The sequence below is a fragment of the Oncorhynchus mykiss genome, chromosome 5 (genome assembly GCF_057628025.1).
Source record: "Oncorhynchus mykiss isolate SJ-2025 chromosome 5, ASM5762802v1, whole genome shotgun sequence".
NCBI classification, from domain to species: Eukaryota; Metazoa; Chordata; class Actinopteri; order Salmoniformes; family Salmonidae; genus Oncorhynchus; species Oncorhynchus mykiss.
In genome coordinates this window covers 23,684,891-23,699,601 of record NC_143026.1, presented here as the reverse complement: position 1 = coordinate 23,699,601, position 14,711 = coordinate 23,684,891, and the positions used below count along the sequence as shown (strand labels likewise).

Below are 14,711 nucleotides of genomic sequence, written 5' to 3'. Positions count from 1 at the left end.
CTTGAAGTTAAATGCCCCCCAGGGTTAAACGCCGCCCTCCTGTAATTCTCACAGAAACCACTTTGTCACCAAAGAAAATGCTCAACAAAAAAATGTAATCTGTCTCAACTCTTTAAATCAGTACAACAAAACGACTGTGCTACATTGATCTAATATACAGTACCAGTCAAAAGTTTGGACACACCTACTCATTCAAGGATAATCAACACTATGAAATAACACATATGGAATCATGTAGTAACCAAAAAAAGTTTCTTCAAGTGCAGTCGCAAAAACCATCAAGTGCTATGATGAAACTGACTCTCATGAGGACCGTCATAGGAATGGTTGACCCAGAATTACCTCTGCTACTGAAGATAAGTTCATTCGAGTTACCAGCCTCAGAAATTGCAGCCCAAATAAAAGCTTCACAGAGTTCAAGTAACAGACATCTCAACATCAACTGTTCAGATGACACTGTGTGAATCAGGCCTTCATGGTCAAATTGCTGCAAAGAAGCCACTACTAAAGGACACCAATAAGAAGAAGAGACTTGCTTGTACCAAGAAACACGAGCAATCGACATTAGATCGGTGGAAATTTGTCCTTTGGTCTGGAGTCCAAATTGGAGATTTTTGGTTCCTACCGCCGTGTCTTTGTGAGATGCAGTGTGGGTGAACGGATGATCTCTGCATGTGTATTTCCCACCGTAAAGCATTGAGAAAGAAGTGTTATGGTGTGGGGGTAATTTGCTGGTGACACTGACACTGAATTATTTAGACTTCAAGGCACACTTAACCAGCATTGCTACCACACCATTCTGCAGTGATACGCCATCCCATGTGGTTTGCGCTTAGTGGGACTATCATTTCTTTTTCAACAAGACAATGACCCAAAACACCTCCAAGAAGGGGAAGTGATAGAGTGCTGCATTAGATGACCTGGCCTCCACAATCCCCCAACCTCAACCAAATTGAGATGGTTTGGGATGAGTCGTACCGCAGAGTGAAGGAAAAGCAGCCAACAAGTGCTCAGCATATGTGGGAACTCCTTCAAGACTGTTGGAAAAGCATTCCAGGTGAAGCTGGTTGAGAGAATTCCAAGAGTGTGCAAAGCTGTCATCAAGGCAAAGGGTGACTATTTGAAGAATCTCAAATATAAAATATATTTGGATTTGTTTAACACTGTTTTGTTTATTCATAGTTTTGATGTCTTCACCATTATTCTACAATGTAGAAAATTGTAAAAAATTAAGAAAAACTCTTGAATGAGTAGGTGTTCTAAAACTATTGACTGGTAGTGTATATAATCTAATGAAGTTGGATCTATAACCTTTTTTTCTACATAAACCAGTATGGGAGTCTAAAGATAAATAGTCAACTTTATTAGAAATAAATTGTAATCACTTTTTAATAAAATAGTAACATTTAAAGTGAGTATGTTTGGGGCAAAATGCCCCAGGTCAATCAATGCAAGTCATTGGATCAAATAATCTATATGTAACTTCTTTGAGTTACACAATTTTGAAATACTTTAGGATGATTTGGACAGGAAAATATATTAATCGTGAGATGTGCAATGTTATTCTATTCCGATGTTTGATTGATTTAAAATAAAATACTAAGACTTTACTCAAATTACTCAAAAATGCCACAATAAAACATATATAATGGATTTTGACACACTAATCTTCAGGGGGCATTTTGCCCATATAGGGGGGTGTTTTTAAAGCTTTTTAAAGTTTTTGTTTTTATTGAATAACAAAAAAACAAAATATTCTGCCCTCTTATTTCCCTTCAAAATGTGTTTGTATAAGGATAGCCAGATGCACATATCTAAATCTTACCAAATGTAGCTATTTTCTATCAGAAAATAGACATTTCTCTTAAGGGGGTTGTTTTCCCACCAACTTATCCTATGGTTGTATCATAATAAGGACATATTTTATGGTCTTTATGGGTGGATGTAACCCCACTGTTACACTTTATAATCTGGATATAATCAGATCATATGACACTATTGGCTTCTAATCAGATTAAGGGTATCATGCAGTGTATAGTGTTTCCCCACTGTGCCAAGAATTTGATTGTTTTGTCCTTGGTATTGTTTGATTTACAGTAGGTCTAAGCTAGTTGCCAGACAATAGGCACTTCTTGGCTCAAAAACAGCAGAGTTGTTTCCTTTCTCTTTCTCTTTCCCTCTTTGAAAGACTCTCTCAAGTCCCTGAACACAAATCAAGTGTGCAAGATGTCGCCAGAGGGGATGGCTGCCGTCTTTCGGCTCTTAACCAACCATGCTATTTTGTTTGTTTTTTTCGCCTTGTTTGTAACTTGTTTTGTACATAATGTTGCTGCTACCGTCTCTCATGACCGGAAGAGCTTCTGGACATCAGAACTGTGATTACTCACCTCTGATTAGACAAATAATGTTTTTCCATGAGTCATACGGGAAGGAGATACTAAAGACACCTGACCACTCCCAGATCCTCGGCATTCACTGTAGAAGGAAACAGAGATTTCGCTGAAAAATATCAGGGTACCATGTGAGGATCAGGCGACGAGTGTCTAATCTGCCTTTGCCTTCTGTCCTGCTAGCTAACGTTTAATCGCTGGAAAACAAATGGGATGAACTGAAAGCTCATATATCCTACCAACTGGACATTAAAAACTGAAATATCTTATGTTTCACCGATTCGTGGCTGAACGATGACATTAAGAACATACAGCTGGCGGGATATACACTCTATCAGCAGGATAGAACAGAAGTCTCTGGTAAGACATGGGGTGGAGGCCTATGCATACAATTAAACAACAGCTGGTGCACGATATCTAAGGAAGTTTCAAGGTTTTTCTCGCCTGAAGTAGAGTATCTCATGATAAGCTGTAGACCACACTATCTACCTAGAGAGTTTTCATCTATTTTTCGTAGCTGTCTACACACCACCACAGACCGATCCTGACACTAAAACCACACTCAATGAGCTGTATACTGCCATAAGCAAACAGGAAAACGCTCATCCAGAGGCGGCGCTCCTAGTGGCCGGGGACTTTAAAGCAGGGAAACTTAAATCAGTTTTACATAATTTTTATCAGCATGTTAAATGTGCAACCAGAGGGAAAATAATTCTAGACCACCTTTACACACAGAGACGCATACAAAGCTCTCCCTCGACCCTCCATTAGGCAAATGTGACCATAATTCTATCCTCCTGATTCCTGCTTACAAGCAAAGATTAAAGCAGGAAGCACCAGTGACTCGGTCTATAAAAAAGTGGTCAGATGAAGCAGATGCTAAGATACAGGACTGCTTTGCTAGCACATACTGGATGGAATATGTTCTGAGATTCCTCCGATGGCATTGAGGAGTACACCACATCAGTCACTGGCTTCATCAATAAGTGCATTGATGACATTGTCCCCACAGTGACTGGACGTACATAGTCCAACCAGAAGCCATAGATTACAGGCAACATTTGCACTGAGCTAAAGGGGAGAGCTGCCGCTTTCAAAGAGCGGGACTCTAACCCGGAAGCTTATAAGAAATCCCGCTATGCCCTCCGACGAACCATCAAACAGGCAAAGCGTCAATACAGGACTAAGATCAAATTGTACTACACTGGCTACGACGTGGTAGGGCTTGCAAAACATTACAGACTACAAAGGGAAGCACAGCTGAGAGCTGCCCAGTGACACGAGCCTACCAGACGTGCTAAATAACTTCTACGCTCGCTTCGAGGCAAGTAACACTGAAACATGCATGAGAGCATCAGCTGTTCCGGACGACTGTATGATCATGCTCTCCATAGCCGATGTGAGTAAGACCTTTAAACAGGTCAACATTCACAAGACCGGAGGACCAGACGGATTACCAGAACGTGTACTCCGGGCATGCGCTGACCAACTGGCAAGTGTCTTTACTGACATTTCAACCTCTCCCTGTCTGAGTCTATAATACCAACATGGTTCAAGCAAACCACCATAGTCCCTGTGTCCAAGAACACTAAGGTAACCTGCTTAAATGACTACCGACATGTAGCACTCACGTCTGTAGCCATGAAGTGCTTTGAAAAGCTGGTATTGGCTCACATCAACACCATTATCCCAGAAACCCTAGACCCACTCTAATTTGCAGACCGAACCAACAGATCCACAAATGATGCAATCTCTATTGCACTCCACACTGCCCTTTCACACCTGGAGGAACACCTATGTGAGAATGCTATTCATTGACTACAGCTCAGCGTTCAACATCATAGTGCCCTCAAAGCTCATCACTAAGCTAAGGACCCTGGGACTAAACACCTGGACTTCCATGACGGGCTGTCCCCAGGTGGTAAGGGTAGGTAACAACACAGCCGCCACGCTGATCCTCAACACAGGCGCCCCTCAGGGATCCGTGCTCAGTCCCCTCCTGTACTCCCTGTTCACTCATGACTGCACGGCCAGACACGACTCCAACACCATCCTTAAGTTGGCTGAAGACACAACAGTGGTTGGCCTGATCACCGACAATGATGAGACAGCCTATAGGGAGGAGTACAAAGACCTGGCCATGTGGTGCAAGGACAACAACCTCTCCCTCAATGTAATCAAGACGAAGAAAATTATTGTGGACTACAGGAAAAGGAGGGCCGAGCACACCCAGACTATTTGCATTGCCCCCCCCCTTCTACGCTGCTGCTACTCTCTGTTATTATCTATGCATAGTCACTTTAATAACTCTACCTACATGTACATATTGCCTCAATTACCTCGACACCGGTGCCCCCACCCATTGACTCTGTACTGGTACCCCCTGTATATAGCCCCTCTATAATTATTTAGGTATTTTTTTTAAACTGCATTGTTGGTTAAGGGCTTGTAAGTAAGCAATTCACTGTAAGGTCTTCCTTCACCTGTTGTATTCAGCGCATGTGACAAATAAAATTTGATTTGATTTGAAACCGAACAAGTCAGGTATTCACCATTCATAAATATAAAGTATTACCTCTAGACTTTAAAGGTGTAGGCTATTCTGTATCACCCATACACGATACACGCATATAGATTAGATTAGAAAGCGTGATTACCCAACATTTCCTCTTCACTCAATTAATGAATTAATTGAATTTATGGAGTGCTTTTCCAGGAACTCACAGTGCAAACTCTGTTTAGGTGCCCAACAGCTTTCCAGTAGTCCCAATTCACTTTTATTGCATCCGGTTTAGTGCACACTGACACAACAGTTGCAAGCCGTTGCATTTATTAGTGCAGTAACAGTTGCAGTTGTAGGCCCAGAGTGGGAAGCAACTATACTTCCACTGCTGTTTATTATCAAATCAAATCAAATGTATTTATATAGCCCTTCGTACATCCGCTGATATCTCAAAGTGCTGTACAGAAACCCAGCCTAAAACCCCAAACAGCAAGCAATGCAGGTATAGAAGCACGGTGGCTAGGAAAAACTCCCTAGAAAGGCCAAAACCTAGGAAGAAACCTAGAGAGGAACCAGGCTATGTGGGGTGGCCAGTCCTCTTCTGGCTGTGCTGGGTGGAGATTATAACAGAACATGGCCAAGATGTTCAAATGTTCATAAATGACCTGCATGGTCGAATAATAATAAGGCAGAACAGTTGAAACTGGAGCAGCAGCACGGCCAGGTGGACTGGGGACAGCAAGGAGTCATCATGTCAGGTAGTCCTGGGGCATGGTCCTAGGGCTCAGGTCCTCCGAGAGAGAGAAAGAAAGAGAGAATTAGAGAGAGCACATGTGGGGTGGCCAGTCATCTTCTGGCTGTGCCGGGTGGAGATTATTACAGAACATGGCCAAGATGTTCAAATGTTCATAAATGACCAGCATGGTCGAATAATAATAAGGCAGAACAGTTGAAACTGGAGCAGCAGCACGGCCAGGTGGACTGGGGACAGCAAGGAGTCATCATGTCAGATGGTCCTAGGGCTCAGGTCCTCCGAGAGAGAGAAAGAAAGAGAGAAAGAGAGAATTATTACTAGGCAGTCTTAGCTAATATCCTCTTCAATACATGTTATTGATGTGGCTAGGGCTGGATTAACAAATCATAGGCCCAGCCAAGGCAAGGTCCCCCAGTTACCCACGTTGGGTCCCCTACCTCCTCTCCCATCTGATGGTTAGCAGAGCAGCAGGAGGCTATCTACAGTCTTTGAGGGCAGGCTCCTGGTGTTTGCGGTTGCAGTAAAAAATATCTATACATTTAAATGTGTATATGTATACACACAATATATGTATACACACATATATATATAACTACCGGTCCAAAGTTTTAGAACACCTACTCGTTCAAGTGTTTTTCTTAATTTTTACTATTTTCTACATTGTAGAATAATAGTGAAGACATCAAAACTATGAAATAACACATCATGTAGTTATCAAAAAGTGTTAAACAAATCAAAGTGTTAAACAAATCAAAATTCTTCAAATAGCCACCCTTTGCCTTGATGACAGCCTTGCACACTCAGGGCATTCTCTCAACCAGCTTAATGAGCTCACCACGGACTAGCAGAATCCTCTTTATCCTTTCACGACTGTGACAAGCCCGATGCGAAAGACACACAGCTTCCTCGGGAACAGGCCCCGATTCCCGTGATCTGCGTGAATAGGATGCGGGGAAAGAGGGGGCGAAGGTCGGGGTGCCTTCTGAGAATTCGTAGGCGATTGAATAAACACCCACTTCCCTCTATTCTGCTAGCAATCTTTGGACAATAAAATCGACGAGTTACACAGAAGATTAAACTACTAACTGGACATTAAACTGTAACATCTTATGCTTCACAGAGTTGTGGCTGAACAACGACAACATCAACATACAGCTGGCTGGTTATTTCTTAGGGATAGGCGTTCTGTCAACGGGACAGTTGTAAATTATGCAGCGCCTTGTGTCACGATCAAAGATTTTAGAGAAACAACAAATGTCGGTACATAAGTGTCTTATATCGGCTGAAAGCTTAAATTCTTGTTAATATAACTATATATAACTCCATATAACTCCAATTTACAGTGGCTATTACTGTGAAAAAATGCCATGCTATTGTTGGAGGAGAGCTCCTAACAACAAAGCCCTTTTTCACCGCGATAGGTTTGATAAATTCCCCTCTCAGGGGAAATGTGTACTTACATTCTGAAATATTGCTCTGATTTATCATCCAAATGGTCCTGGAGATAACATGAAGTGTCATTTAGTTAAATCAAATCATTTTTCATATCCTAAAAAGGTCCATATAGCATTGATGATGTATTTCCAGTTGTTCAATTTGCAAAGAAAGGAATCTGTGAAAATCTAACCCTAACGTTGTTTCAACCAGTCAAATCACATTCGTATGTATTCCTCAGAGATCGTAGAACGTAACCAGACTTCACTATATCATTAGGAGTGTAGTATATCCTATAGGACACCAAATATGGTTAGAGAGCGATGCCTTCATGGAACGTCGATGACGCGGGTGGTCTTCACTTGATCGACTCTAACTTTGTCAAATAAGCACCAATTGGGGTCAAACAAAGCTAACTAGATAGCCAATGAGTTGGGTCTTACGGGAGTATCCGGAAACCTTGTATCTGTTGCAAAATTTAGCTGCCAACCTTTAAAAATTATAAGAATATTCAGAGTTATGAAGTTATGAAAACTGGTTGTTTTGCAAATGTTGAACTTATAATATGGCTACTAATACTGGAAAAGCTAAATCAAAGTCCAAGTATACAGTTTATGATATTCTTGCAGAAAAATATAATGTGAATGCAAATGTCTCCTTCACGATTTGCCCAAATGTACCTGGGTGACTTCACACTAAATGTCATGTAGTTCGCTCATACTTCAAGTTATCCATCTGACACTTTGCACATACACCGCTGCCATCTTGTGGACACCATCGGAATTGCAACCAGAGTGATGGCTAGAAGTGTGACCTTTTTCTTGCATTTCAAAGATGGTGGTAGAAAAATAATATGTATTTTTGTAAACAACAGTTGGTGCACGATATCTAAGGAAGTCTTGAGCTATTGCTCGCCTGAGGTAGAGTATCTCATGATAAGCTGTAGACCACACTACCTACCGAGAGAGTTTTCATCTGTTTACATACCACCACAGTCAGGGGCTGGCACTAAGACAGCATTGAATGAGCTGTATTCCACCATAAGCAAACAAGAAAACGCTCACCCAGAGGCAGCGCTCCTAGTATCCGGGGACTTTAATGCAGGGAAGCTTAAATCCGTTTTACCAAATTTCTATCATCATGTTAAATGTGCAACCAGAGGAAAATGAACTCTGGACCACCTATACTCCACACACAGAGACACATACAAAGCTCTCCCTCCCCCTCCATTTGGTAAATCTAACCATAATTCTATCCTCCTGATTCTTGCTTACAAGCAAAATTAAAGCAGGAAGCACCAGTGACTAGATCAATAAAAAAGTGGTCAGATGAAGCAGATGCTAAGCTACAGGACTGTTTTGCTAGCACAGACTGGAATATGTTCCGGGATTCCTCCGATGGCATTGAGGAGTACACCACATCAGTCATTGGCTTCATCAATAAGTGCATTGATGATGCGGTCCCCACAGTGAGTGTACGTACATAGCCCAACCAGAAGCCATGGATTACAGGCAACAGTTGCACTGAGCTAAAGGGGAGAGCTGCCGCATTCAAGGAGCGGGACTCTAACCCGGAAGCTTATAAGAAATCCGACTATGCCCTCTGACGAACCATCAAACAGGCAAAGCGTCAATGCAGGGCTAAGATCGAATCGTAATACACCGGCTTTGATGCTTGTCAGATGTGGCAGGGCTTGCAAACCATTACAGACTACTTGAAAACCATTACAGACTACAAAGGGAAGCACAGCCGAGAGCTGCCCAGTGACACAAGCCTACCAGACGAGCTAAACTACTTCTATTCTCGCTTCGAGGCAAATAACACTGAAACATGCATGACAGCCCCAGCTGTTCCAGAAAACTGTGTGATCACGCTATCCGCAGCCGATGTGAGTAAGACCTTTAAACAGGTCAACATTCACAAGGCCGCAGGGCCAGACGGATTACCAGGATTGCAAGCATGCGCTGACCAACTGGCAAGTGTCTTCACTGACATTTTCAACCTCTCCCTGTCTGAGTCTGTAATACCAACATGTTTTAAGCAGACCACCATAGTCCCTGTGCCCAAGAACACTAAGGTAACCTGCCTACGACTACCGACCCGTAGCACTTACGTCTGTAGCCATGAAGTGCCTTGAAAGGCTGGACATGGTTCACATCAACACCGTCATCCCAGAAACCCTAGACCCACTCTAATTTGCATACCGCCCCAACAGACCACAAATTATGCAATCTCCATTGCACTCCACAATGCCCTTTCCCATCTGGACAAAAGGAACACCTACAGTGGGGCAAAAAAGTATTTAGTCAGCCACCAATTGTGCAAGTTCTCCCACTTAAAAAGATGAGAAAGGCCTGTAATATTCATCCAGAAAATCACATTGTAGGATTTTTAATGAATTTATTTGCAAATTATGGTGGAAAATAAGTATTTGGTCAATAACAAAAGTTTCTCAATACTTTGTTATATACCCTTTGTTGGCAATGACAGAGGTCAAACGTTTTCTGTAAGTCTTCACAAGGTTTTCACACACTGGCCCATTCCTCCATGCAGATCTCCTCTAGAGCAGTGATGTTTTGGGGCTGTTGCTGGGCAACACAGACTTTCCCTCCAAAGATTTTCTATGGTGTTGAGATCTGGAGGCTGGCTAGGCCACTCCAGGATCTTGAAATGCTTCTTACGAAGCCACTCCTTCGTTGCCCGGGCGGTGTGTTTGGGATCATTGTCATGCTGAAAGACCCAGCCACGTTTCATCTTCAATGCCCTTGCTGATGGAAGGAGGTTTTCACTCAAAATCTCACGATACATGGCTCCATTCATTCTTTCCTTTACACGGATCAGTCGTCCTGGTCCCTTTGCAGAAAAACAGCCCCAAAGCATAATGTTTCCACCCCCATGCTTCACAGTAGGTATGGTGTTCTTTGGATGCAACTCAGCATTCGTTGTCCTCCAAACACGACGAGTTGAGTTTTTACCAAAAAGTTATATTTTGGTTTCATCTGACCATATGACATTCTCCCAATCTTCTTCTGGATCATCCAAATGCTCTCTAGCAAACTTCAGACGGGCCTGGACATGTACTGGTTTAAGCAGGGGGACACGTCTGGCACTGCAGGATTTGAGTCCCTGGCGGCATAGTGTGTTACTGATGGTAGGCTTTGTTACTTTGGTCCCAGCTCTCTGCAGGTCATTCACTAGGTCGTCCCCCCCCCCCCGTGTGGTTCTTGGATTTTTGCTCACCGTTCTTGTGATAAATTTGATCCCACGGGGTGAGATCTTGCGTGGAGCCCCAGATCGAGGGAGATTATCAGTGGTCTTGTATGTCTTCCATTTCCTAATAATTGCTCCCACAGTTGATTTCTTCAAACCAAGCTGCTTACCTATTGCAGATTCAGTTTGGGGTCACTTATAAACGTCCTTAATTTTGAAAGAAAAGCACATATCTTGCCCATTAACATAACATCAAATTTATCATAAATACAGTGTAGCCAATGTTAATACAGTCTCAATGTCAACAGTCAAGAGGCAACTCCGGGATGCTGGCCTTCTAGTCGGAGTTGCACAGAAAAAGCCATATGTTAGACTGGCCAATAAAAAGAAAAGATTAAGATGGCCAAAAGAACACAGACACTGGACAGAGGAACTCTGCCTTTCCTCTGTCCTAGAAGGCCAGTATCCCGGAGTCGCCTCTTCACTGTTGACGTTGAGACTGGTGTTTTGCGGGTACTATTTAATGAAGCTGCCAGTTGAGGACTTGTGAGGCGTCTGTTTCTCAAACTAGACATTCTAATATACTTGTCCTCTTGTTCAGTTGTGCACCGGGGTCTCCCACTCCTCTTTCTATTCTGGTTAAAGCCAGTTTGCACTGTTCTGTGAACGGAGTAGTACACATGTTTGTACGAGATCTTCCATTTCTTGGCAATTTCTTGCATGGAATAGCCTTCATTTCTCAGAACAAGAATAGACTGACGAGTTTCAGAAGAAAGGTCTTTGTTTCTGGCCATTTTGAGCCTGCAATCGAGCCCACAAGTGCTGATGCTCCAGATACTCAACTAGTCTAAAGAGGGCCAATTGTATTGCTTCTCTAATCAGAACAACCATTTTCAGCTGTGCTAACATAATTGCAAAAGGTTTTCTAATGATCAATTAGCCTTTTAAAATGATTCACTTGGATTAGCTAACAACGTGCCATTGGAACACAGGAGTGATGGTTGCTGATAATGGGCCTCTGAATGCCTATGTAGATATTCCATTAAACATCCAACGTTTCCAGCTACCGTAGTCATTTCATCAACTCGCACACTATGTCCTTCTCATCAGAGTGCTGCAGGTTGTGTGTGTGTGTGTGTGTGTGTGTGTGTGTCTTGACCAATCAGATTCACGGAAATCACAGGTCGCCCAGGTCGGCATGTCTGTAGAGAGCAGAGCACGCTCGCCACTTTGCTCTGATATTCTTTTAGCAAACGGGAAAAGAACTCACTCCGGACAGACAAAGAAAAAACTCTTTACAGAAAGACATGTTGTATCAGTCTGATCAACTGTAGAACTACCCTCTATGCGTCCTGTCCCATCTGGCTACGGAAACCAAGCGGTAACGTTATGTATTTATAGCCAATTTGTTTCTTTTAAGAGAAAATGTGAATGTGATCAAATTTGGTGTATATTCAAACTTCGGTTGGCTAGGCTACCTAGGACTTTTTGAATCAAAATAATTGACTGGAATTCATCAAATCAACAAATAGTGATGACATGGGCTAGACCAGGGCTCTCCGACCCTGTTCCTGGAGAGCAACCGTCCTGTAGGTTTTCACTCCCACCCTTTTCCTGGAGAGCTACCCTCTGGTAGGTTTTCATTCCAACACTGTTCCTGGAGAGCTACCGTCCTGTGGCTTTTCATTCCAACCCTGTTCCTGGAGAGCTACTGTCCTGTAGGTTTTCCTTCCAACCTTGTTCCTGGAGAGCTACCGTCCTGTAGGTTTTCACTCCAACCCTGTTCCTGGAGAGCTACCCTCCTGTAGGTTTTCATTCCAACCCTAATCTAGTGCAGCTGATTCTAATAATTAGCTGGTTGATCAGGTTAGTTACAACTGGGGTTGGAGCAAAAACCTCCAGGAGGGTAGCTCACCAGGAACAGCGTTGGAGAACCCTGGGCTAGACTGTGTTAATGTGCCGGTAACTTTTTAATTATATATGTTCTGTATACAGCCTACACAGGGCTGGAATTTAAGGATTTTGGTCACTGGCCGTTTCTAATACTGGGCCTTATGATGCAACCCTGCATAAAGCAAGCTCAGCCCTGTTAGTTATATTGTCTTCTATTGTCTTGTCAGTGTAACATAAGCCCCCCCCCCCCCCCTGTTAGTCTAGTTTTATATGAACAAATACAAGGTTGCTGCAGTTTGACAGGGTTTTCATCCTCTCTATAGGGCCAGGAATTTTTCCAGGAGTTGAAAACTATGTTACCTGAGTTGAAAAACCCTGTTCTCATCATAACACATATAAAACCCTTTTGCAACTGATTAATCAATATGTCATACCCTACACAGAGATTGACTTTAAAGTCTGAAAGGCACTTACCCATCGGCCAAGTCAGCAGTATTTTTGGGTTGGCCGAAGATTATGGTCACTTGCCCGAAAATTTGAAAATATTTGTTTACATGCAGAAATGCCATAACTTTTCGGTCGCATAATTAAACAGGGAGGAAGCAGACAAACAGTTTTACTGGCCTGCTACATTGGACGCATAACTTTTGCAGAGTGGGATATTCCAATTAATTTCAACAAAACCTGGCCGCTACCTTGTTACCTACATACGGGGGAAGTTAACGTAGCTAGGCGACGGAGCAATAGGATAAGGTGTACTGCACTCTGTTCGCCCTGACCAAAAGTTACACTTCCAGTGTAGCAATTATTTTGCGACGCACCTACTGGGATTCTTTGCAGTTTGGTTGTTTTCAGTTTGAAAAAATCTCCAGCTTAATGGGACAACCACAGAGCAGGCTCAACTTGCCAGGTTGCCATAAATGCCTTAAATCTTTTACTTAAACAATGGGGATGAACCAGAAAGATTAGTTTTAGGCTTCACCTACTAGAATGTCTTACAAACACTTCATTTTAACAATGTAACACTACAACTAGTGGCAACTGAGCTGCCAACAACATTAAGGAGACAAAATCTTAACTTTGCTTGAGTTTTGAATACATGGGTGTAAGGGGTTATGAGACAGATTTAAGGTGTACTGAAACATTCATCCTAAGGTGTTCTGAAACAGGACATCGTGTGTCGTAACACCACTTGATCAAGAGTCGTGCAACACCTTGCAGAAGACTGGGAGCCCTACCGGAAAAGTTGAAAACACTATTATGGTGTTTCCAGTCCTGTTTCATGTAGTTAGATCCCTTCTCTTTTGGTGCCATTTCCTCTCTCTAAAGCTCCTAAACACTTTGCTGTTCACATCCTGTCTAGTGTAAAATAACAACCCTTCTTCTGGAGCTTCCAAATATTGTAGATGTGAGTCCCTCTTTTTGTTATTCTTATGGTGTGCTGATAAACTCCTCATTGGGAATTCCAAAAGGTCAAATGTACAGTATTATGCTCAAACAAAATATAAGCGAAAATATAGTTTTGTGAAAATACTAATTATGAAGATTGTCCAGGATAATAATTCATGAGTACAATATTACCTTTTCAAGACATGATTGTGAAGCTTCAGATGTGTTATCCTTTTTTTGCAAATTATTAAATGACAACGAAACATTAACAGGTGTTTCACTTTTTTTACAATGATAAAGGCAGTTCAAAGATCTGTAAGGTATTTGTTATTCTTCTAAATCTACGGAAATATGGCATTTTATTTCACATTATCAAAAAAGGACAGGCAATGACTGCTAACGTTATCTGTAGCACTTATACGAACTTGTACATGGCAGTGTTGGGCCAGTAACCGAAAGGTTGCTGGATTGAATCCCCGAGCTGACAAGGTAAAAATCTGTTGTTCTGCCCCCGAACAAGGCAGTTAACCCACTGTTTCCCTGTAGGTACGAATTTGTTCTTAACTGACTTGCCTAGTTAAATATATACAAAACTTCAGGGTTCAATGCAATCCACCAGTTATCCATCATGCTAATGTCTCTGACCTGAGTCAAATAAAATGTTCATCATCACATGCTTTGTAAACAACAGGTGGGGACAAACAGTGAAATGCTTACTTACACAGATGCCAAATAATGTCTCGACCCCAAAAAGTGTCACCCTCTGCGTCATAATGGGATTCGATAAACTGTTAGCGTCCGATGCTATATCAACGTGAGAACATTTGATGGTTTAGTGCAGTGTTATAATAGGGAGATATGTACTTTTCAACACTTTTGGAAGGTATAGCCTACCTCAAGCTGATCCCTCTCCGACTCAGAGCACAGAAAATCAGACTGATCCAAATTCACTGGTTCTGGTGGGCGGGATACCTCCTTGGGGGCTTGGCCATTCGAAGGTCCTAAAGTCATTTGGAGAGGTAAATTGAAGAGGTACATTTTTATAAGCTCAGCATAACTTTATAAGCTCAGCATAACAGTTCTTGCTTTCTCAAATGCCAACCAAAGCTTAACAGACTTTGTCTATTGAGCTTCATTG

The 14,711-nt window shown here is 42.3% G+C and overlaps 1 protein-coding gene across 1 annotated transcript in view; it reads left to right on the top strand.

Moving 5' to 3' along the window:
- pde8b (phosphodiesterase 8B) overlaps positions 1-14,711 on the top strand; it is a 106,979-nt gene that overhangs the window by 717 nt on the left and 91,551 nt on the right. The gene's annotated exons all lie outside the window — the stretch shown is intronic.